This window comes from Procambarus clarkii, chromosome 15 (assembly GCF_040958095.1).
Source record: "Procambarus clarkii isolate CNS0578487 chromosome 15, FALCON_Pclarkii_2.0, whole genome shotgun sequence".
In the NCBI taxonomy this organism is placed as follows: domain Eukaryota; kingdom Metazoa; phylum Arthropoda; class Malacostraca; order Decapoda; family Cambaridae; genus Procambarus; species Procambarus clarkii.
Genome location: NC_091164.1, coordinates 3,150,851 through 3,177,413, shown reverse-complemented (window position 1 = coordinate 3,177,413; position 26,563 = coordinate 3,150,851). Strand labels below are relative to the sequence as shown.

General features: G+C 44.3%; 1 protein-coding gene across 6 annotated transcripts in view; it reads right to left on the bottom strand.

Moving 5' to 3' along the window:
• Positions 1 to 20,144, bottom strand: part of LOC123759043 (uncharacterized) — a 136,799-nt gene extending 116,655 nt beyond the window's left edge. For 3 of the 6 annotated variants that reach the window (XM_069324882.1, XM_069324883.1, XM_045743793.2), the window contains exon 1: positions 19,999 to 20,144. The gene's annotated coding sequence lies outside the window, so the exon portion shown is untranslated. The remainder of the gene's footprint in view (positions 1 to 19,998) is intronic. The other 3 variants (XM_045743790.2, XM_045743791.2, XM_045743795.2) reach the window with 1 other exon arrangement.
• Between the last annotated feature and the right edge of the window lie 6,419 nt (positions 20,145 to 26,563).

The following is a 26,563-nucleotide window of genomic DNA, read 5'->3' as shown; positions in this document are numbered from 1 at the left end:
AACTCCCGCCCTTTTCCACCCACTTGTGGCAACAGAACTCCCGCCCTTTTCACCCACTTGTGGCAACAGAACTCCCGCCCTTTTCACCAAACCTGTGGCAACAGAACTCCCACCCCCTCTCACCTACCTACGAACAACAGACCTAACCCTGCCACCTACCTTACCTACCTACCTACGTAGCTGCAGAGACCGCGTGTTGAGAACGGTGAGTGTGGCAGCTTTACCGGCGGCACAAGGACTTGTTATCTCGCACAAAGAACACCGAGGATTAACGTGTCGTTGGGTAGGATTACTGAAATGGCCGGAGCGACAAACACGTTAATCCGCCGTAGCAATGAGTCCCCCCCCCCCCCCCCAAGAGACCGCTACTTAAGAACCGCGCGGCGAGCCGCAAACCGCGCAATATTTCATACAAATTGCTGCACTTCGCAGCCTCTTCCATTATGCATCCAATTACAGTTCTCTTGGCTTCGCCGGCGTGTCATCCCAGATCCCCGCCGGCCCTTCCGCTCTGTGCTTTTATTAATACTATCTACAGATACTGTGTGCGCACCGCTCTTGTGCCAGGTAAGTCCACTACGGGCTCACCATAGCCCGTGCTACTTGGAACTTGTTTCGAGTAGCTGAATCTATAGCAACAACACTGTGTGTGTGTGTGTGTGTGTGTGTGTGTGTGTGTGTGTGTGTGTGTGTGTGTGTGTGTGTGTGTGTGTGTGTGTAATATTATATACATACAAGAGCCTGATAGCCGAGTGGACAGTGCTCTGGACTCTTAATCCTAGGGTCCGGGTTCGATCCCCGGTGATGACAAACAAATGAGCAGCTTCTTTCACCCTGATGCCCCTGTTACCTAACAGTAAATAGGTAGGTACCTGGGAGTTAGACAGCTGTTACGGGCTGCTTCCTGTGTGTGTGTGTGTGTGTGTGTGTGTGTGTGTGTGTGTGTGTGTGTGTGTGTGTGTGTGTGTGTGTGTGTGTGTGTGTGTGTGTGTATGTGTGTGTGTACTCACCTAAGAGTGAGTGAGTGAGTGAGTGAGTGAGTGAGTGAGTGAGTGAGTGTGTGTGTGTGTGTGTGTGTGTGTGTGTGTGTGTGTGTGTGTGTGTGTGTGTGTGTGTGTTGGGGGGGGGGGGGAATTTAGTAGTTAATAATAATTTATTGACTGACAGTTGAGAAACAGTGTACAACGGGCCGAAAGAGCAGAGCTCAACCCCCCGCAAGCACAACTAGGTGAATACACTATGATAATTTTAAACGAACGATACGAAACAATTAAACATCGTAGAAAATGGCTATTTTCACAACTTGGCGCCGAGGTTAATCATATTTGTACCACAAATTCCTTCGTCTACCATTTTAGACGCCCGTCTAAATATTCCCGGAACAACCGTGGACATTTTCAAGAGGAAACTAGATTTATTCCTCCAAGGAGTGCCGGACCAACCGGGCTGTGGTGGGTATGTGGGCCTGCGGGCCGCTCCAAGCAACAGCCTGGTGGACCAAACTCTCACAAGTCAAGCCTGGCCTCGGGCCGGGCTTGGGGAGTAGTAGAACTCCCAGAACCCCATCAACCAGGTATCAACCAGGTATCAACCAGGTACCAAACTTATGAGTCGGTGGGCGCCGCACATCTCCCGCCTGTACACAAGGCAGGAGATGTAACTCCTTGACTAATTTGTACCATTAATGGTCCATTAATTAGTCTTTTAGGCTTTTTTTTCATGAAATTTTTTTTGCCTCTGTAGCCCTTTCCACCACCACCCACGGGAGGGATGGATATGGGGTGTGTAATATGAGACTAACCAGGGGGGGGGGGGCCTGACAGCTGAGTGGACAGCGCTTGGGGTTCGTAGTGCTAAGGTTCCGGGTTCGATCCCCGGTGGAGGGGGGAAACAAATGGGCAGTTTCTCTCTCACCTTGATGCACCTGTTCATCTAGCAGCAAATAAGTACCTGGGAGTTAAGACAGCTTGCTACGGGCTGATTCCTAGGGGGGGGGGTGTAACAAAAAGGAGGCCTGGTCGAGGACCGGGCCGCGGGGATGCTAAGCCCCGAAATCATCAAGATAACCCCAAGATAACCTGTGTTCTAAAAAGCAATGTGATATAACTATTCAAGGCACCATTCGCATTTCCCTGTACGTCATTCCTTGCCCTACCTTGAGGTGCTTCCGGGGCTTAGTGTCCCGCGGCCCGGTCGTCGACCAGGCCCTGTCTCTACCCTCGCTTCACCTTATTCCTTTTATTTCTCCTTCCTCTCGCGCCTCCCTTTCCACCTCTTCATCTCGTAATCTCTCCCGCCCATTCTCACGGCACCACACCCCCACTTCCATGTGGTTGATTGACAGCGGAGAAGCGGGACCAAAAGAGCCAACCCTCCCACCCCTGCAAGCACAATTAGGCGAGTACCCCCCCCCCCCCACATTCTCGCAGATTCCATATTAACCCTTCTGTAATCCTAAATTTGTTTCTCCTCTCTCCTCCTATCCATCACCCGTCCTTCGCCAAGTGTCGCTCCCTCTGGAGAATGAGATCACGATCCCTGCCTCACTCGCTTCTTGTGCGTCTCCTCTTTCGTAACCGCTCTCTCTTGCTCATGTGGTCGCCTCCTCTCAAACCTGGTTTTCAACAGCCAATTGCCTCATTCGCAAATGACAACCCACCGGGGAATATTCATGGGGCAAAACACCGTTAACCGCAGCATCGTTCCTAATTGCAATTACCTTGTTCCTGATCAGAAAAGCTCGTTAATCAAGGGCTTGAACGCTCTGCTTTCCGCCATATTGGTGGATAGTTTGTCATTTTGGCGCGCAAATGGTGTTGCCAACAATGGTGGTTGTGTGTTGGTAGCTTGGGTTGAGGGGGTGGGAGGGGGGGTGTAGTATAGTAGTTGTGAGAACCTGGTAGTTGGTGTGAAATCATGTTAAACTACCTGCTAATCGTGGCCTTTGTTGTAAAAGTAGTGGTGATGTACTGTGGCCAGATGTTAGGGTGCTTCAACATCAGACGCAACGCGTCAAGTCGGAAAGCGGTTAATGGGGGGGGAGGCTAATGGACGGGAGATTAATGGTGGCAGGGATTACACATAATGACGTTGGCAGAGCTTAGGCACAGTGGGAGGCAGTAATGGGAACACTTGTGCTAGATGATAATGTTAACGATGTCAGGGAGTCAAGGACATACTCAGCCCATGCTGCCGGGTTAAGTGGCAACAGTGGTGGGGGTGGTGGTGGGGGTGTTGGTAGAGGTGGTGGGGGTAGTGGTGGGGGTGGGGGTAGTGGTGGGGGTAGTGGTGGTAGTGGTGGGGGTGTTGGTAGTGGTGGTAGTGGTGGGGGTAGTGGTGGGGGTGGGGGTAGTGGTGGGGGTGGGGGTAGTGGTGGGGGTAGTGGTGGTGGTGGTAATGGTTGGGGGTTACTTACCTAACAGTGTCCACTAGTGAGTGAGGTCTATGTGACCAGAGCACACACTAGAAGGTGAAGTGACGACGACGTTTCGGTCCGTCTTGGACCATTCTCAAGTCGAAACGTCGTCGTCCCTTCACCTTCAAGGGATAGTGTATGTGTGAAGAGTGAACGTACGAAGGATTAATGTAAGTGAATCTTTGAGCGTTTCTTGACACGTCTTTCCCTGAATAATTTCCTCTTCCTCCCAAACTTTTTTTTGTAGGCTCCTCCACTTACGGGCTATTCATGCCCGTGCCACCTTTTGGGTGGCTTAATCTTCATCAATCAATCAATCAACTTTTTGTATTATTATTTTGCGTACGGACTAGCGTACACACCTGGCGTGTTACCAGAGAGCCGCAGCTTAACCCCCGCAAGCACAACCACGTGAGCACACAGCGTGTAATATATATATATATATATATATATATATTATATATATATATATATATATATATATATATATATATATACCCTAGATCCCTAAGACAAAGAATTTTGGCCCGAACGTCGAGGCGCGGGGGAGGGGGAAAAACACAGTTTTCCATCAGACATTTTTTGTAAACAGAAGGATCAGGTCTAATACCCCCCTCAAGGGGGTCCTTATTTGAATGTCAGGCGATGTCGACGGCCATACAATGGTTGGAGAGAGCAGCCACAACACAACCATCAGGGAGGAGAAAACCGCGACAGGAAAGCATGGCGTTTTCATCATAAAATTGTAAACATGCCTGGAGGGTTACGGGAGTTCTTCGACTCCCCGAACCCGGTTTCGAGCCAGGCTGCATAGATCACTTCTGGATCCTTATTTCTGCCGGACTGCATAAGAGTTCGAGACTAAATAAGTTTCATTCATTTTTGAGTGAACACAAGTTTACTTTCTGTTAAGAATTCAGATGTTCTTCGTTTAAATCAATAACTTGGTAATATGCTACATAACCTGTGTAGCAACCCACCGGGACTATGTAGCAACCCACTATGTATATCTATGTATATCCCACTATATATAATTCTTCCCTATGTATAGGGAAGAATTAGAATAATTCCCAGTCATTTTATTTTCACGGCCTAAGAACACTGTGTGAGACATAACAGTTTTATACTTTTATTCTTCGGGAATGCAATAGCCTAAGGACGGAGAATACGTCGGCCAAAAAAAAAGACTGCTTGAATGAACTCTAGAGGCTTGCACACAGACACCTGCAAGAAACGAAAAAACGTGCACTCTCGTGCAATACGTTTAACGTCTCGTCCAACCTCAAACTCAACTAAATACGTCAGATCACACTTATTACGGGAGTTCTTCCACTCCCCGAACCCGGTTTCGAGCTAGGTTGCATTTTCCGGGACAAAAATCAGCGTCGCTCCAGACATTCGAACTTTAGGGGGTTGCAAAATCTTGCTATCATCTCGCTGCTAATCCGACTTCCGCCAATTATCCGCTCTAGCCCCCGCGGCACCCCACCTCCTAACCTCCAGGACGAGAGGAATAATGACCCACCTCCCCGGAGTGGTGACCTCCAGGAGGGTCGAGGGCACAACACCCATTAACCCAACGCTGACGGTTGAACGCCACCATTAACCTAAGGCTCCTGCCGACCATACTATCCATTACCACGCAAAATTATGACGAGTTAAATGGTGTTCAATGATTTTTTTTAGTGAAAGGCATTAACATGTGTTGGCCTACAACTACTTATTTGTATCTTGTGTCTATGATTGTATTATATGTATACATATGATTGTATTCTATGTATACACAAGATTGTATTCTATGTATACACAAGATTGCATTCTATGGTTACATATGATTGCATTCTATGTATACACAAGATTGTATTCTATGTATACACAAGATTGTAATCTATGTATACACAAGATTGTATTCTATGTATACACAAGATTGTATTCTATGGTTACATATGATTGTATTATATGTATACATATGATTGCATTCTATGTTTACATATGATTGCATTCTATATATACATATGATTGCATTCTATGTATACATATACAATTGCATATTAAACGGCCGACGGAGAATCTAAGTTCCCTGCTATACAGGTTTTCACCCGTTTTAATCAACAAAATGTCAATTTCTATACAAAAAAAGCAAAAGTCTTACTGAACTCATAATGTATAGATTAGGTAATACAAGTCCTAGAGTAGGCAGCTACCGCATCGATCTTAAGCCTTAAAAAACGCATGACAAGGACCAGGAGAAAGTCTTAAAAACTTGCCCACGAAGCTAGTTTCAGACCTTAATGATCTAAGATGCAAAGATCGATTAAGAGAACGACAGTAATTACCCAAAAGCCGTAAACAAGGTTTTTAAGACAACTGATAAGATACTTTTTTTGGGGGGGAGGGGGGGAGGGAGGAGGGGGAGAAAGCCTAAGCAACTCTGTTCCTTTAGAGATAGGAACAAGCCTGAATGGTCCCCCCCCCAGGCGTATATTCAACTTAAAACTCCACACCCCAGAAGCGACTCGAACCCATACTGCCAGGAGCACTATGCAACTGGTGTACAGGAGGCCTTAACCTCCTTCAGAGATGTAGTTTACTGTCTCAATAAACGTACTTGAAGATCCATTTTCCGTTGTGTTTACACAGGTGGGTAACGGAAGAGACGACTTTTGACTCCTGTTAGCAAGGCTGAGAGCTTTTCCCTTTTCCATTTCTCCTTAACCCTTACCCACTAGTTTTATTTTTTTTCCTGGAACGCGACCCGCAATCGGTTAACAACCAGGTATACCCAATTACTGCTGGGTGAAGAGGGGCGGACAGTTAAGGACTGGCACCCAGATAATCCTCCCTGGCCAGGACTCGAACCCAGATCAAATCACTCGTGAGGCGTATGTTAACACCTCGCCTCCTGAAATGATGTACTTATAGCAACTGTTGACCAGACCACACACTAGAAAGTGAAGGGACGACGACGCTTCGGTCCGTCCTGGATTATTCTCAAGTCGATTCTCAACTATTGATGGAGGACCGGGCCGCGGGGACGCTAAGCCCCGAAATCACCTCAAGATAACTTCAAGACGTTAGGAAAAGATCCGTCGTGTGGTAAATATGCTGGAGGAAATGGTGAGGGAACATCGCTATCCGCAGTTTTATAACCAGACACAACATTACAAAAGTTGGTAGCCTAATTTCATCCTTCTGATAGCAATAGTAAGCGGAGCCCAATAGCTACACTTCTCTCTTAAGGGGAATACCTGGTTGATACCTGGTTGATGGGGTTCTGGGAGTTCTTCTACTCCCCAAGCCCGGCCCGAGGCCAGGCTCGACTTGTGAGAGTTTGGTCCACCAGGCTGTTGCTTGGAGTGGCCCGCAGGCCCACATACTCCTTGGAGGAATAAATCTAGTTTCCTCTTGAAAATGTCCACGGTTGTTCCGGCAATATTTCTTATGCTTGCTGGGAGGACGTTGAACAACCGCGGACCTCTGATGTTTATAGCTTTATAGCTTTATAAACTTATATATAGAATAGCTTTAGTTAAATACGTACATATACCACAGCGATGCCATCATTAAACCAGGAATCAAAGAATCGGCGCCTAGGCGTTTGTAACACAAATAAATTAACTCTTGAACAAATCCACAAGGGCCGTAACGAGGATATTAACTCAAGTCTGTTTACATTGTATATCCGCCGAATCGACTTGAGAATGGTTCAGGACGGACCGAAACAACGTCGTCGTCCCTTCACCTTCTAGTGTGTGGTCTGGTCAACAGTGGAGGTGTTACGTACCCTTATGAGATACGTAAGTAAATATATTAATATGTACATTTATAATTGTGTATAAATTACAAGCATGTATATTGTTATACTTATATGTTCTATGCAAATGCACATTCATGTTACAGTGTTGGCGTTAGGCCCAACGTATCGTGGGAATGATTGTTTTATTTCTTTGTGTGATCAGTTTTCCCACGGGAACTAATGATTTATATGTGATCATAAGTGGGTAACAGAGGTGAATAATAATTGAGTGAACTGTATCTGGCAAATTGTCGTGGGATCGTCCGTTGCTGGGTGTGCATGCCATTATTCCCTTCTGTATGCATATTTTAATTACTATGTAAAGAAACACTTACCTTATTTTGTATATCAATATGTATTAATTATTCATTAAGTTAGTTTAAGATTACTCTTGTCACAATGTATTGCTCCATTGTTGAAATAAATAATATTGTAACTTTGGCAAATTGTTCGCGGGGCAAGGCAATGTTTTTTGACTCTCGCGTTTTGTTATTCAGTAGCTGAACGGGAACCAGAGAGATAACATCTTGGAGTTAAGTTATTCATTTTGTTCTGTCATAGCCCTATATATTATAATTGTAATTTAATGTCTGGAAGATACAGTGATTTTTTTTAATGTGATATATTGTGACCATATAATCATCTGTTTGCTATTGAGATTTATTTAATATATATAGATAAGATATCGTCTCTATTCTTCAGTCCTAAGGAAGATTTTAAATTTGTGCTCATTACTTATCAAGGGGTTATACTGGTGATTCGCTATTGATAACAGCAGTTGTGTCGTATCCCTAGACGTAATTAAAGTTTGGCTGCTGTAGAGTCACGAGCCTTAACGTACGATAGGTAACAGGAGGGACCTCACAATCGACTTGAGAATGGTCCAGGACGGACCGAAACGTCGTCGTCCCTTCACCTTCTAATGTGTGGTCTGGTCAACGGCAGAGGGCCCTCACAATCGACTTGAGAATGGTCCAGGACGGACCGAAACGTCGTCGTAGCACAGACCATATACACTGACGGATCACTCAATACAGCTACAGGGAGGGCAGGAAGTGCTGTTATTACTCATCAGCCCGATGGCAGCACAATTCAAAGAAATATCCGAATTAGTAACTGGGCGTCCACAATGCAAGCCGAGTTGGTAGCGATACTGGTAGCACTCTAAATTATTGACAACACTGAAGTAGACAGCTTAATTATTTCTGACTCCCTTTCCTCACTACGAGCAATAAACAGTTTGCAATCAAGTAATAACGTGCTTGTCTTGGAAGCTAGACGTAGATATGTAAGAATACTTAGCAAGAGGGTAAATATAAAAATGTTGTGGATTCCTTCTCACGTTGGCATGCAGGAACATGACAAAGTTGACGCCCTTGCTAAGGCTGCAGTAAATAAAGACAGTATTGAATGGAATCTTGAGTTATCAAATAGGTCCCTTAAAAGTATCATTAGACGAGAACTCCTGGATGGATTTGAAGAAAGTAGAACAGTGCAAACTGGAACTAGCAGGTCCATTGTTCATCACAATGAAATGTGTGAAGTAAAACATGTGTATGGGGCAAGTAACAAAGTCAGTAGACTAACAGATGTTGTCACAGCTCGTATAAGACTTGGCTACAAGAATCTCTGGCAGTTCGGCTTGTATAGGGATCTAGATGAAGTAAAGTGTAAAGTGTGTGGACAAAGACAGGGACACACTCGAACACTATATCTTTGATTGTTGTAAAATTGAGCCTTTTAGAGATAAATCTAAGCTCACTCTGTATGATATGGCAACCTATCTTATTACCATGGATAAATTACCTGAAATCCTTGCACTGTACCCACATTTTGCTTCCAGTAGATGAACGACATATGAGATTCAGAAACAAGTAGTGTATTGTGAGGACTAATAATAAACAGAAGCTCCCCTATGACTCTAATATCCCCATTGGTCAAACTATTATGTATTAGCGACAAGACCTACCATTAATGTATGATGACTTACTGTAAATATGTAGCTCTTGTAATGGCACTTTCTCTGTAACTAGCTGACATTGTATCTATAAGGTGTGAAGGATTGAAGAAATTGTTTATGTAATAATCTAAGATGAGGTCTGATAAAGACCTTTTGTGCCCTCTGTAATGCTTTTGCGCTACCGCTCACAGGATGAGTATGGGGTGCACAATAAACTAGCCGCCTTCAGCGGCAACAATCAATCAATCAATCGTCGTCCCTTCACCTTCTAGTGTGTGGTCTGGTCAACATACTTTAGCCACGTTATTGTGACTCCTCGCCTGTGTATATATACGGCTGTGATTTTACTGGTACGTTATGAAGGCCAGATTGATCAAGTCTTTCACCAGCTAATCAATTCTGAGCGCACGTGGTTATCGCTGAAGATAACACGTAACTCTTTTAACGTACGTGTTATTTAGACGAAGGAAGTGGAAAAGAGAATGAACACTACTATGTTCGCCGGCGCCCGGTTCGATCCCGGGCGCCGGCGAGAAGCAATGGGCAGAGTTTCTTTCACCCCACTGATGCTCCCTGCCCCCTGTTACCTAGCAGTAAATAGGTACCTGGGTGTTAGTCAGCTGTCCCGGGCTGCTTCCTGGGGGTCGAGGCCTGGTCGAGGACCGGGCCGCGGGGACACTAAGCCCCGAAATCATCTCAAGATAGAAGATACTAATTATGAAAGAAGGACCCCAAGCCCGGAATACTATTTATATCATCAATAGAGTTGAGTTTATATTTTCTGGGAGAAGATTATAGATTATATGAGACGGAATTATATATGATTTGGTGATGAGCGGAAATCAACATTCGTATGATTTCCTGTATCTCTTGAGGTTATCTTGAGGTTACCTTGTGATGATTTCGGGGCTTTTTAGTGTCCCCGCGGCCCGGTCCTCGACCAGGCCTCCACCCCCAGGAAGCAGCCCGTGACAGCTGACTAACACCCAGGTACCTATTTTACTGCTAGGTAACAGGGGCATAGGGTGAAAGAAACTCTGCCAATTGTTTCTCGCCGGCGCCTGGGATCGAACCCGGGACCACAGGATCACAAGTCCAGCGTGCTGTCCGCTCGGCCGACCGGCTCCCAACGGTATCTGAACGGTCAGTTGTTATCTGAATAACAACGTTGGTGGACGATTGGCTGATAACCAATTCTGAGTCAACTGTGAGCAAGGTCTATGCCCCTGTTACCTAGCAGTAAAATAGGTACCTGGGTGTTAGTCAGCTGTCACGGGCTGCTTCCTGGGGGTGGAGGCCTGGTCGAGGACCGGGCCGCGGGGACATTAAAAAGCCTTGAAATCATCTCAAGAAGGTCACTGGCTCCGGTGGGCTGAAGTTTTGCGCCTAATTTGGTAGTCCTCGTATAATCTCGTGCTGGAAGAAAGCAACTTGTTTGTAGTAAATTGGATAAATAATGACTGGGGTCATAAACCTACTGTTCTTTCGTGCGATAAGTCAATTAATCTGACTTAATGCGATTAATCGCATTAAGATTAATCAATACTTGGAGAGTTACGGGCTATTCATGCCCGTGCCACCTCTTGGGTGGCTTAATCTTTATCAATCAATCACCTGGAGAGGGGGTATCGTCTACTCCCCGAGCCCGGCCCTAGGCCACGACTTGCGATAACTTGATCCAGCTGGCTGTTTTGATGCATCACGTTAATGTGATTTCTGTGTGTACCGACTCTCCACGTGTGGGCATCCAGTGCAACCTATTGTAATTTCCTATCTGAAATCAACTTTTAAGGCAGTCGACTGAAGAGAGGGACTATCAGGAGAAAGCGCCAAACCATTGCGACTATATAGCACTTGGAAGGGATAAGGATTTGGGATGGGACGAAGGGAGGGGGGTGGGGGAGAGGAATGGTGCCCAACCACTTGTGGACGGTCGGGGGATTGAACGCCGACCTGCATGAAGCGAGACCGTCGCTCTACCGTCCAGACCCCAAGTGTTTTTTTAAATTTAAATTTTGCCCCGAGGGGCGAGTTTATTGGGCAGCGCCACTCATCCTGTGAGTGGACACACCGCCATAGTGACAGTATTGGGCAGCGCCACTCATCCTGCGAGTGGACACACCGCCATAGTGACAGTATTGGGCAGCGCCACTCATCCTGTGAGTGGACACCGCCATAGTGACAGTATTGGGCAGCGCCACTCATCCTGTGAGTGGACACACCGCCATAGTGACAGTATTGGGCAGCGTCACTCATTCTGTGAGTGGACACACCGCCATAGCAGCATGTACAACACTCCCCAATAGGAAGAAAACCCGCTGGGTTGTTCATCCTGTCACTTGTACCCAGACACAGCTGGGACTTGCTTAACTGTCCCAAGTGAACATTGACAGCAGTGAACTGGCCTCAACCGTCACTTCACTTCATTCCAAACACCGAAGCAGCAGTGCCTTGCGTCTCCATAACTTCAGTATCCAATTTTCACCTGTGCGCGCGCGCACCTACTTGGGTCTGTGGGAGGTTCAACTGTGTGTGTGTGTGTGTGTGTGTGTGTGTGTGTGTGTGTGTGTGTGTGTGTGTGTGTGTGTGTGTGTGTGTGTTTACTAGTTGTTTTTGCGGGGGTTGAGCTTTGCTCTTTCGGCCCGCCTCTCAACTGTCAATCAACTGTTTACTAACTACTTTTTTTTTTCACACCACACACCCCCCCCCCAGGAAGCAGCCCGTGACAGCTGACTAACTCCCAGGTACCTGTTTACTGCTAGGTAACAGGGGCACTTAGGGTGAAAGAAACTTTGCCCATTTGTTTCTGCCTCGTGCGGGAATCGAAACCCCGCCACAGAATTACGAGTCCTGCGCGCTATCCACCAGGCTACGAGGCCCCGTAGTGTGCGTGTGCGAGGTGGTGCGTGTGCGAGGTGGTGCGTGTGCGAGGTGGAGCGCGCGCGCGCGCGCACACACACACACACACACACACACACACACACACACACACACACACACACACACACACACACACACACACACACACACACACACACACACACACACGACCCCGACCTCTACAACACAGCCTCCCTTGTGTATTAAGTAGGTGTGAGTTACTAACCTGCGCTACGGACAAGGTGAGCACTGTGTCCCCTCGTGCACCTGCACTTCTCTTTATAAATTACACTTCTAATTCGCAGAGATAAATTACCAACACAAGTGCAAGAACTGTTATTGGAAAGAAAATAATGCTACACACACCTCAAATACCTTAACTAGCGTAAATAGTTACTCATAAGACAATTCAGTTGCTCAAAAAGGAAGTGCAGTCAAGGATAAGAATTGTCTAACCTTCACATGTATTAAGAATTTAATTTGTTTATATTTAAAAGCTGATTGAAATTTAAGCTTTAACATTTAAACAAAGGCCTTGACATTTTCTTAATTTACACAATAAGGCTACAGTAATACAGCAGAGAATATAAAGTGTCTGCTCCTGTAAACTTCCAACTCTGCTTCTGGACTTTTTCCTTATAAAGAGTACACCAATAGCCTAGTCGATCGAACTTCAGCTTCATTGGCGTAGGGGGGACCGCGGGTCCAGTCTCCTACAGCCCAAGTGAATGACATTAAAACTCCCACATTTATTATTTACACACATCGGCAGTAATAATATTCTCCTCTCGCGTGAAGAGCCAACAAAACTATACATGAAAGTAGTCTATGCACAAGGCTGAAAATAATCTTGAATGTACTCGTACTCTGTACATAATTAACCTGGAATGCAGTCAACCAAACTTTGTATATGTTTAATTTATGCACACGATTGACGGTTCAAGTAACCACGAGGCTTCCCGCAGCTTGCTAACGTAATAAAAATCTTACAAGAAGCAAATGCCCCGTAAAACCTGACCATGTCTGAGCCACGCATCAGGGGACCTCCGCCAGTCGCTGGGCTAAAAACCTATTCTGGTACAGAGCACAAGGCGACAATGTCCCCCACAATTAAATCACGCTGGGCCATATAAAGATCTGTGTGTGCTAAAACCACTTACTACCTTTCTGACAGCATTGATACGAATCTTCTTCAGCCCAAACACGCACCAAACACGCTGCTGCAACCACGTACAAGCAACACTGGATGGAACGCAGGCTGTATGCCTATGAACAAATCCACAAGGGCCGTGACGAGGATTCGAACCTACGATTCGATTAAGGCAGCGTCTGGGTTACTCACAGACGTAGGTTCGAATCCTCGTCACGGACCTTGTGGATTTGTTCACTGATGCATCACATTGTGATTTCTGTATGTATGCCCATGTTGAAAAACGAGTTTCAATTCTAGCTTCAATACTATGACATGGCTAAATATTCGAGCCACTGAGGTGTAACTTACAGCCTAGTATCAACACGCACGTAGCAACGGGGCTTGACAATTGGCGCAAGTTCTCCCGCTTGAAGGTCGACCTTGGGACGTGCTGGGTGACTAACACTTGACCTATCCACCGCCACATAATTTTGCTTATGTTACGCTACGCCCCCCTTCCCTTGCTCTAAATTACATTTCTGATGATGATACAGCTGACATTACTTCAGTCTCTCGTCTCCTGTCGCTTAACCAGAGGACATGGCACCAATTATATGCAACTCGACAATTTAACCAAATATTAACACACAATTTTGTTAATGTAGAGTGAGTGAGTGAGTGAGTGAGTGAGTGAGTGAGTGTGTGAGTGTGTGTGTGTGTGTGTGTGTGTGTGTGTGTGTGTGTGTGTGTGTGTGTGTGTGTGTGTGTGTGTGTGTCTGTCTGTCCCCGTGGCATACAACATGTGATGTACATTTAGCACTGAAGCTGGTTGATACCTGGTTGATGGGGTTCTGGGAGTTCTTCTACTGCCCAAGCCCGGCCCGAGGCCAGGCTTGACTTGTGAGAGTTTGGTCCACTAGGCTGTTGTTCGGGCTTTATTCTGTTATGTCATGTAGTTCCCTTCCTGTACGAGGAGAAAGCGCAAAGTCATTACGACTATATAGCACTTGGAAGGGATCAGAATAAGGATTTGGGATGGAACGGGGAGAAGGAATGGTGCCCAACCGCTTCGATATTGAACGCTAACCTGCACGAAGCGAGACCGTCGCTCTACCGACCAGACCAAGTGGTTGGAAGTCCTAAGAAGCGAGACCGTCGCTCTACCGACCAGACCAAGTGGTTGGAAGTCCTAAGAAGCGAGACCGTCGCTCTACCGACCAGACCAAGTGGTTGGAAGTCCTAAGAAGCGAGACCGTCGCTCTACCGACCAGACCAAGTGGTTGGAAGTCCTATATGGGAGTTACATCTGATGTATGTAAGCAGGTCATGTGCATAAGAATGTGGTCTTTCTGTTTGAGGTTGGAGGCGTGACACTTGGGGCTCGCCTCATTGAACTATGCAAGTTTATTGGTGATTTTAATTGGAGTGTCATAAGGGTCGGCGCAGTGCCCCTTTGACGGTGAACACGGCCTGTGACATGTTCAGCCCTGAGTCCATAGACTTTATCTCTTGTGTAACATGAAAGTAATGCAGATGTACCTCATAACTTAATAAAAAAAAAAAAAAAAAGTATTAGTATAAAAAGCTATGATTTGTTCAGATCTGAAACGTACATCTATGGGCAGCACAAAACGTCCACTAGACTGTGCGACACAGTGGTTGCAAGGATCAGGTTGGGTTACTGTTACCTGTGGCAGGTGGCTACAGGTGACGGGTCTCCCGATCCTGAGCACTCCAGTTGCAAACTCTGTGAGCAGGAACTACGGCATGATCTCCCGCACTACATCACTGAATGCCCAGTTATTAGACCTTTCAGACCAGTTGGCATGAGGTACCTGGAGCTTTGCAATTACTTTATTCACTCTCGTATTCTTGAAGATATCCTCACAGTGTACCCAAAATTTGCCAGTGCAGGCTACTGAATATATGGCCCTGTATGACTAACCACCCTGCCAGATGGAGACTTTTAGTATCATTGCTGCCTTATTCACTCTTGTGCTGATGATATCCTCATAATGCACCCAGAGTCTGTCAGTGCAGACTACTTATCACATGCCTCTGTATGACTAACTATCCTGTGTGATGGGGATTTTTTAGCATCACGTAGCTAGCTTTTTGACACACTGTACTCCCCTTCATATAGTCTAGGGCAGCTGCACAAATGCAGATGTACCTAATGTATTAATAATAAAAAAAGATTTGTGTTCTAGGGGTAACCGTTTGGTTACGGTTATCTTGGTTATCTTGAGATGACTTCGGGGCTTAGCCTCCTCGCGGCCCGGTCCTCGACCAGGTCTCCTTTTTGTTACACATCCCCCAGGAAGCAGCCTGTAGCAGCTGTCTAACTCCCAGGTACCTATTTACTGCTAGGTAACAGGGGCATCAGGGGTGAAAGAAACATTTTGCCCATTTGTCTCCGCCTCCACCGGGGATCGAACCCGGAACCTCAGGACTACGAATCCGAAGCACTGTCCACCCAGCTGTCAGACTCCCCTGAAGATAGGGGCGACGGTGAAGACAGTTTTGCCCAAAACGCTATGCTTTACAAAGTGGCTTTAGAGTTGACAATAGGGTAAAGTGGCTTTACAAGAATGTAAAATCAACTTCATTTCTATGTTCTCTCTTAACCCCCCCAATGTACCTTCTTGTATATAAATAAATAATGCTTAGAGAAAATGATGAGTGATAGTGAGCGAGGGAGGAAGATAGCCGTGTCGAGAGGGAGGTAAGGGGGGGGGTGTATGTGTAAGGGAGAGAGGGGGGTGTAAAGGAGAGAGGGGGAGGGGGTAGTGGTTAGGGAGGGATGTGTAGGGGGTGACTTGGGTACACCGGGTCGATCCGGGGCACCCTATCCAGTGTAGTGACTGTGTAGCCGGTAATATGCGTGCGTGTACGCGCCACGGGCTCACCATAGCCCGTGCTACTTTGAACTTTTTGCTCCAGGTAGCGAATCTTAAACAACAACAACAGTGTACGCGCGTAGATACACGGGAGAGCAACTACAAGACGAGCATAAACTAATCAAAGTAGTCTACACAGGAACAGTGTAAGTATGACCAGTCTTAAGTAAAATTCTGGAAAAAATATACGAATTAGGAATTTATGAAATTCTTAAAATTCCTAAATTATGAAAGCAGTAAGTGTCTATAGAACATATTGAAAGTACTGACGGTCAAGGTGGTGGAGGCCAAGACCGCCAGTAGTTTCAAAGCGTTATATGACAAAGAGTGCTGGGAAGACGGGACACCACGAGCGTAGCTCTCATCCTGTAACTACTTAGGTAATTACATATGGACAAATGTTAAATGTGAAAATATTGCTTAAAAAGGGGAGATAAAGTGAAATGATGTAAATGACAATATTGCTACTGACACATTATTGGAATATTTTGGCTGTCGCCCATCTGGCAAATAGTAAACAATGAAAAGGGGGATAGTGGGAGGTGTGTGTATTCACCTAGTTGTATTCACCTAGTTGTGTTTGCGGGGGTTGAGCTTTGCTCTTTCGGCCCGCCTCTCAACTGTCAATCAACTGTTTAGTAACTACACTAACTACTTTTTTTTTCCACACCCCCCCCCAGGAAGCAGCCCGTGACAGCTGACTAACTCCCAGGTACCTATTTACTGCTAGGTAACAGGGGCATTCAGGATGAAAGAAACTTTGCCCATTTGTTTCTGCCTCGTGCGGGAATCGAACCCGCGCCACAGAATTACGAGTCCTGCGCGCTATCCACCAGGCTACGAGGCCCCGTGTGTGTGTGTGTGTGTGTGTGTGTGTGTGTGTGTGTGTGTGTGTGTGTGTGTGTGGTGTGTGTGTGTGTGTGTGTGTGTGTGTGTGTATGTGTGTGTGTGTATGTGTATTGTCTGTAATTCTGCCCAAACCATTCTGATGTGCGCAGCAGTGAAGTTGGTGGCGACTCTTACTCTTACGTTTTAGCTAACATAGACTTGACCAATCCCATTTTGAGGACTGAAACTTAAGTAAACTCATCAAATCAAGTGTGACTTGGAAGCAAGAAGGTCGTGTCTAATGTGTTCTTAACCTACACGCTTACATTATAATTCTGAAGTAAATTGGAGAACGGGGGGGAGGGAGCGGGAACGGAAGGGAGGGGAGAGGGAAGGGGAGAAGGAACGAGAAGAAGGGAAGAAAGATTAAATGGGAGGGGGAGGAGAGAGGAGAAGGGGGGGGGGGGTGAATTGGAGTTAATAACAATGTCTTATGAAAAAATAGAGGCCAATGTGTTATTTCAATTGTGACGAAACCACTCTTGACACCAACCCATTATGCCTATTCAACGACCGGGTCGCGGGGACGTTGAGCCCCGAAATCATCGCAAGGTACCTTCCCCCCCCTCCCCCACACCACTATTTCAAGACAGCATTTGGTCCCCAATACTATGTACTAATTTATAACTACCACCCTCTCATGGTAAACAGCATCAAAAGCCTTGCTAATGGTCCAACCTGTCCTCTTAAAAAGAACGTCGCTTTTGGCCGTTTGCCCGTATGGTCGAATTTGGACGTAATTTGAAAATGAAAAAAAAATGAAAATATATTTGGATTTTTTTTTTCAACAACAGTAAGTTAAGGGTCCTCTGATAGGTTAGGTGGGCAGGAAATTCTCATGAAGTTTCAAAACGTTATGAAAAACATTAATTTAAAGTGTCCTTTTATAACCTCTGCGCGTACGCCGGACGACTCAAATAGAAAACGGAACAGAACGTCACTTTTGTGAGTCGATTTCATTTCAAATTACGTCCAAATTTAGCCATAACGCGCATACCAGCCAAAAGCGACGTTCTTTTTAAGAGGACAGGTTGAATGGTCAGATAAACAGGCCTATTATTGTTTTATCACTGCAGTATTAGTTTTGAAGCGTAGGTTAGACATATGACTGAGTTTAAATATGAGCTTCCTCATATAGGCTAATAGGTCTTTTGCCGTTTTCTTTGTTCGTCAACATTTTGTTTAAATTTGCAAAAGAAGAATGCAGATGTGTAAGGCATGAGAAGGGGGCACCCTAGTAAATGAGTTGATTCATTAATTATATTTTGAAGATTTACAAACTGAGCTTAATCTTAATGCGTTATGGTTGATACCTGGTTGATTACCTGGTTGATGGGGTTCTGGGAGTTCTTCTACTCCCCAAGTCCGGCCACTCTTAGCTTACAAGTCACATCGAACCCAAGACGGTTGAGGGAGCCGGTCGGCCGAGCGGACAGCACGCTGGATTTGTGATCCTGTGGTTCTGGGTTCGATCCCAGGCGCCGGCGAGAAACAATGGGCAGAGTTTCTTTCACCCTATGCCCCTGTTACCTAGCAGTAAAATAGGTACCTGGGTGCTAGTCAGCTGTCACGGGCTGCTTCCTGGGGGTGGATGCCTCCTCGAGGACCGGGCCGCGGGGACACTAAAAGCCCCGAAATCATCTCAAGATAACCTCAAGATAACGGTTCGCCATTGGGTTTAAAGGCTACCTAGCCTTATCCAACCCAACCTCGGCCAACGACGTTACGACAAAGCTTGTTTTCAATGCTAGGTTTGGTTTGCAATGCTAGGTTTGGTTTGCAATGCTAGGTTTCAATGCTAGCTTTTCAATGCATGGTTTGTTCATCTACAATGCTGGGGACAACTCCATTGAGAAATTATTTCGGTATTAATTACAGACTTGATAGAATTCTTGTTAGGATTTTAACTTGCACTTCTTTAAGACTTATCAAACTTATCCCCCTCGTACTTGTGCAAGTTGTAAGGACAACTGTATTGGACAGTAATGCAATATTGACATCTGACGCAGATTATCACAAATGTGCTAACATTGCCAGTTCATTTGAAATGTTCACCGATACTATTTTCTTTGTCAAGTGCAGAACAGATGGGATTTACCCCTCCCCCTTCCAGGTCAAACATGTATCTCCAAGGTTATACCAGTGACAAATACAACTATTGTATACCAATGTATACTAGTGCAGTGTGAAGCCCGCACTAGTCACTATCAGACACTAGCACCTTAAAGCCACTTCAAAGTGTGAACACTAGTGAACACTACCACACAAAGGTAGCCGGAACAAAGGTGGACTTCAAGAACAAATTTGATAAGTTCTTGCAAGAGGTACCGGACCAACCTGGTTGTAGAGGATATGTGGGCCTGCGGGCAACTGCAAGCAACAGCCTGTTGGACCAAGTTATCACAAGTCGAGCCTGGCCTCAGGCCGGGCTCGGGGAGTAGAAGAACTCCCGAGACCTCCTTCAGGTAAGCTCCAGGTAACACAAGAACGATTACGTTCATGATATCTCTCTGCCCATCACGATTATAAGTAGAATTTCTCCTCAACATAGACTGTAGACTCCCTCACCAATTCCCAAAGATCAGAATTATGACAATAATAACAAATATAAATTAGGTTACGTAGTATTATAATAGGAGATTTATAAATATAAATTAGATTACGTGGTACTTCAGTGGTACTCTATCCACCTAAATATTATGCTTGGAAACTCTTTATCTTACAAGAATAACAAAACTTTTCTTGACACCTGCGAAATCCTAAGCTTATATGAGTGGTGTTGACTATGACAAGTGCGACAAATAAGCAAATAATGACATGGTAAATACACAACACTTCAGGGCCATGACTGGCGCTTCAATCTGTCTTTTTAATTAAAATAAAATTAGTTACAAACAGGGTAGCATATAAGATATCACATTAATGTATATATATATGCAGTAAATCATCGTTATTATGTATAGTATCAAAATTTCCCTTTCATGTGCACTGTTGAAAAACACTTTTGTAGAGCAGCACTGAAATTACTTTTTTTTTTCCAATCACAAATCGCGCGATATGAGCACCATATAAGGCTAAATTTCCGTGTTGGAAGAGTAGATCCAAGCGAGCGCGGCGGCGGCGGAGAGGAGGTTTAGCAACACCCGCCCGCGACGGCGTCTACCACAACACTGGCGGTGAGGAGAGCTGGGCGGCGGTCGTCATGGCCATGTGAGGCTGGCAGCTTGGGAGGCTGGCCAGGCAAGATTGGATGCCTGTCTCTCTGTCTCTACGGTTCTTTTCCTGTATATATCTTTGTACCTTGGTCTCTCTCTCTCTCTCTCTCTCTCTCTCTCTCTCTCTCTCTCTCTCTCTCTCTCTCTCTCTCTCTCTCTCTCTCTCTCTCTCTCTCTCTCATTTTACACAGACGGGTAACATATACTTCTGACTCCTAAACTCACTGTTAGCAGGTTTGGTTAGTTCATTGTAAGCCTTATCCTACTAGATTTCCCTGGAACACGATCCAATAATGTTCACAACCTAGTCCCCATTTACTGCTGGGTAAACATGGGCGAATAGTTAACGATTGGTGCCCAGTCAATCATCCCGGGTTGAAGCGGAGGGATGCAGGCTCCCCGGCAAGCATTTACAGGGAGAGATGAGAGAGGGAGAGGGAGAGAGAGGGAGGGAGAGAGAGAGACAAGCAGGCAGACAAACCGGCAAGTCTGATCTCTTTGATCTAGCCTCACAACCGACCGTGCTCAAGGATAATTAATTTCCTTATTATCAATACTACCTTTTCTTTATTGGTTAATGACCTTGATATTACTGGTTCAGGCAGCAGGCGCCCTGGGGAGTCATAGTTACCTCGCATCAACCCACCGGCTAAATACATTAGTCATGGCTCTGATTTACAGCATACTCTATATCACAGCTGAACCAAAAAAACAAAAAAAGGAACTGTCGGTGCTAAATCTATTTAATACCATTGTAAATAAATTACATCATAATTGCTGACAAATATGAACATTAGGCTACAGTCCTGTCTAGGCTTTCCACCGCCCCGTAACTGTGGTCAAATCATGGATGAAAACATTGTCTCTCGTGAGATGAACTTCCCAATAGTTCTCAGGTTTTATGATATCGTCGTCGGATAGGTTTTATGATATCGTCGTCGGATAAAGATTGAGAGAGACAGACACAGGCAGGCAGGCAGACAGACTGTACCTCAACAAATCTGTATGGCAGATCTGTACTGCCGTGGTAAATGTTTATAATTACAACGTTCCTCACCTCACAACTAATTTCATACACGTTAAATACTCCATTCAGTGTATCCTCTACTATTTACTAATGTTAAGGTTAACCATACACATGAAATGTTGATTATTGGTTAGTTATCAACAGTTTAGTTGTAATGTGACGCATATAAAATGTTCGGATAGCGAAGAAACATTTTGTTTACAATAAATTATATGTGGTTTTATATATATTTTTTTAATATATATATATATGAGGGGTACCACCACTGGTGCAAGTGTAGGGACCCATAGCCTCGGAGAAGAAAATAAAGAGTACTCGGAAGACCTTGTGGATACTCACTGAACACTTTGATTTCTTCTCCTACCACCCCTATTTGTGTGTGTGTATATATTATATATAATATATATATATATATATATATATATATATATATATATATATATATATATATATATATATATATATATATATATATATATATGTCGTACCTAATAGCCAGAACGCACTTCTCAGCCTACTATGCAAGTCCCGATTTGCCTAGTAAGCAAAGTTTTCCTGAATTAATATATTTTCTCTAATTTTTTTCTTATGAAATGATAAAGCTACCCATTTCATTATGTATGAGGTCAATTTTTTTTTATTGGAGTTAAAATTAACGTAGATATATGACCGAACCTAACCAACCCTACCTAACCTAACCTATCTTTATAGGTTAGGTAGGTTAGGTAGTCGAAAAAACATTAATTCATGAAAACTTGGCTTATTAGGCAAATCGGGCCTTGCATAGTAGGCTGAGAAGTGTGTTCTGGCTACTAGGTACGACATATATATATATATATATATATATATATATATATATATATATATATATATATATATATATATATATATATATATATATATATATATATATATATGTCGTACCTAATAGCCAGAACGCACTTCTCAGCCTACTATTCAAGGCCCGATTTGCCTAATAAGGCAAGTTTTCATGAATTAATGTTTTTTCGTCTACCTAACCTACCTAACCTAACCTAACCTAGCTTTTTTTGGCTACCTAACCTAACCTTACCTATAAATATAGGTTAGGTTAGGTTAGGTAGGGTTGGTTAGGTTCGGTCATATATCTACGTTAATTTTAACTCCAATAAAAAAAAATTGACCTCATACATAGAGAAAAGGGTTGCTTTATCATTTCAAAATAAAAAAATTATAGTAAATATATTAATTCAGGAAAACTTGGCTTATTAGGCAAATCGGGCCTTGAATAGTAGGCTGAGAAGTGAGTTCTGGCTACTAGGTACGACATATATATATATATATATATATATATATATATATATATATATATATATATATATATATATATATATATATATATATATATATATATATATATACACACCTAGCGTAGTATGTTTATGGACTAAATTAGGCTTATGATAAATATTAGGCCTAGAATTGCTTATTTAGGCCTGATACAGGTTACGTTTTCCAGTCACTGTTCCACTCTTTTGGCATACAATTTGAGGAATTCCCATAGTACAAAAGTGAGCTTTTTTGGGGGGAAACACGAGTTCATTTATGTACGTTCGATCCAGTTGCCATAAGGACTATAATTTTTGGAGCCTGGGTTGATATATTCGCTGTGGAAAATTGTCCACAGATAACCAGAATTAGTCTAGACACTTGTTTTAATTAGGGTGTAATACTGACGCTGTTTGACTCTAGTCAGATAACTTAAGTTGGGGTCGAGTTATCTGATAATTAAGCCCCTCCCCCCTTCCTTATGGTCTTGAGAGAGCCTTGGTGAAGACGTGTTACAATTAAAAGTCGTTTTAGATAACAGCTATTTTCTAACGAGTGTTTGCATATATTTATGGGGAATATACCCCCAGGGGTGCCGTGCTCTTGCCATGGGTCGCTCTTCCTCGTGTCTCGTTACTGTGGGGGGGGGGGGGGCCCGGAGGAACTCATTAATTGAGTACAAACTTAATTGTTTTTTGTACTTTATGCGTTGTGCAAAAAAAAAAAAAAAAATACAACTTTTTTGAAGTCTTTGGTTTAGTTGTTGTGTTTCACACACACACTGGGTTCTATAGAGTCCAGTAGGCTCAATAGAGCCCAGTAGCCTCAATTAGAGCCCAGTAGCCTCAATTAGAGCCCAGTAGCCTCAATTAGAGCCCAGTAGCCTCAATTAGAGCCCAGTAGCCTCAATTAGAGCCCAGTAGCCTCAATTAGAGCCCAGTAGCCTCAATAGAGCCCAGTAGCCTCAATAGAGCCCAGTAGCCTCAATAGAGCCCAGTAGCCTCAATTAGAGCCCAGTAGCCTCAATAGAGCCCAGTAGCCTCAATAGAGCCCAGTAGCCTCAATTAGAGCCCAGTAGCCTCAATTAGAGCCCAGTAGCCTCAATTAGAGCCCAGTAGCCTCAATTAGAGCCCAGTAGCCTCAATAGAGCCCAGTAGCCTCAATAGAGCCCAGTAGCCTCAATTAGAGCCCAGTAGCCTCAATTAGAGCCCAGTAGCCTCAATTAGAGCCCAGTAGCCTCAATTAGAGCCCAGTAGCCTCAATTAGAGCCCAGTAGCCTCAATAGAGCCCAGTAGCCTCAATAGAGCCCAGTAGCCTCAATAGAGCCCAGTAGCCTCCATTGAGCCCAGTAGCCTCAATAGAGCCCAGTAGCCTCAATAGAACCCAGTAGCCTCAATAGAACCCAGTAGCCTCAATAGAACCCAGTAGCCTCAATAGAACCCAGTAGCCTCAATAGAACCCAGTAGCCTCAATAGAACCCAGTAGCCTCAATAGAGCCCAGTAGGCTCAGGAATCTGTACACTAGTTGATTTACAGTTAAGAGGCGGGACCAAAGAGCCAGAACTCAACCCCCGCAGGCACAACTAGATGAATACTGACTGTAGTTACTACAAGTTCATCGGACACGAAACCGTTTGCTTCAATTGATGCGGTTTGTAGATTACATTTAATAAATCCCTTACTTAACGGCTGCACCTTTGTACCAAGACAATTCTACAAGGACATAGTGCATTTTAAGAGAGATGATTCCAGCTTAGTGTTACAGATTTTCTTCTGATAATGTTGACTAAGATGTAGATCATGCGGTATTTAGTAGTACATCTTGCAGATATTAAGCAACATTTTTATCTTTGGCAAATACGACAGTAATATATTGAACGTACGGGTTTATTATGACGGGTGAAGAGATTACACACACGATACGAGACGTGACCTCATCTATTGCTCCACGAGGGACAGTGAGAACATTTAGAACACAGGACTACAGTGAGGGAGCACAACAGACAATAATATGAAGAACAAGAGCGGTATAGAGCATAACAAATTGTATAGAAAGAGTTAAGAACAGAGGAATGCGCGGGAGACGACTAAGCATGAGGCTAGTAAACAAGCCACAGAAGAATAGGAAGAGAGGGCGGACAGAATTGCTATAGCTAGGAGCCCAGCAGGTGGGGGTGAACCACTGCCTAGACTATGGTCATCTAATGCGGCCGACACCCACCCCGGCGCCGCCATGGCCAGCACGCACGCACTCTCTCTCTCTCTCTCTCTCACACACACACACACACACACACACACACACACACACACACACACACACACACACACACACACACACACACACACACACACACTCTCTCTCTCTCTCTCTCTCTCACTCACTCACACACACACACACACACACACACACACACACACACATTCTCTCTCCCTATGGCAGACTGTCAGCTCCAACGATCTCAATATATTGACTATTTATGTCAAGGTGTCAGACAATACACAAAGTTCATAACCATCACCAAAGGTATCCCGAATAAAAAACACAAATAATCAACAAAAGATTAGACAAAGCCGAAGTATACCATATCAAGCACTCTCGGTTCAATTATCAACAGCCAGTTTACAATTAGATAGTTTACAATAGCCACTATAGAGGAAGTAGTTCTTTTTCTGCCTAAGCCCGGCCTGAGGGCCAGAGGCCAGATTCACGAAAGCACTTACGCAAGTACTTACGAACGTGTACATCTTTCCTCAATCTTTGACGGTTTTGGTTACATTTATTAAACAGTTTACATGCATGAAAACTTGCCAATCAACTGTTGTTATTGTTATAAACAGCCTCCTGGTGCTTCGGAGCTCATTAACTGTTTAATAATTGTAAACAAAGCCGCCAAAGATTGAGAAAAGATGTACAGGTTCGTAAGTGCTTGCGTAAGTTCTTTCGTGAATCTGATCCCAGGCTTGTATAACTTTATCTGAAGGCCCGTTGCTTGGAGCGCCGCCCGTAGCCTCGCCTCACTTAGAACTCTGCTGATCCAGCACTTCCTGCAAGATCTTAGTCCAATTGTCTCATTAAATCCACCTGTGTTTCAGTAATAAAGATTTTTTGCCGTGTGGAGGCTAAAGAGCCATATATAGGCCTCTGATGTTCATACAATGTGCTTTCCTTGTGCCTATGGCACCTCTACTGTTCACCGGATATATTAACCATTTGTTTCACTCCAGAAAGTTGTTATGCTTGCTTGGGACCTGACCTTCCATGTGTATATTACGTCACCTCTGTTGTCCCATTTCCAGGGAGCAAATTTTGAGTGCAGTGAAACTGTTTCAGAAATCTCCCCTTTGAAAAATCTTTGAAAAAGATTTGAATTCTTTGCAAAGGGAAGCGAGCACCCATTCGGAACAGCACAAGTAACCAGTCTCCGTGGTGTAGTGGTAAGACACTCGCCTGGCGTTCCGCGAGCGCTTTGTCATGGGTTCGTATCCTGGCCGGGGAGGATTTACTGGGCGCAATTCCTTAACTGTAGCCTCTGTTTAACTCAACAGTAAAATGTGTACTTGGTTGTAACAACGATTCTTCGCGGCGGGGATCGTATTCCAGGGACCTGCCCGAAACGCTACGCGTACTAGTGGCTGTACAAGAATGTAACAACTCTTGTACTTGTAACTAAAAAAAAAAAAAAAAAAAAAGAAAAAAAAGTAGGCATTGTGGCGGCATTCACTCATTTACAGGTTTGCTTGTGATTATGCTCACTAAATGTTTCCTAAAATTTCAACCATATCATTCAAGAATCAAATGGAAATTCTCAAATGTACACAAACACATTTCTTTAGTTGATAAGTGATCACTGGCGCTGCCTCACAGGTGTAACAACCACAGAACATTAAATCTACTTCAATAAAATGAGTAAAATTATTTCAGTAATGTTTTCAAAATGCCTACTTCTCACAGTGGCCTTTTGGTACGGATATATTTCTAAGTCAACTTACTTTTTTTTTTTTTAGTTTCAAATGACTGTTTGATGAAATGGTTAGCCTAAAA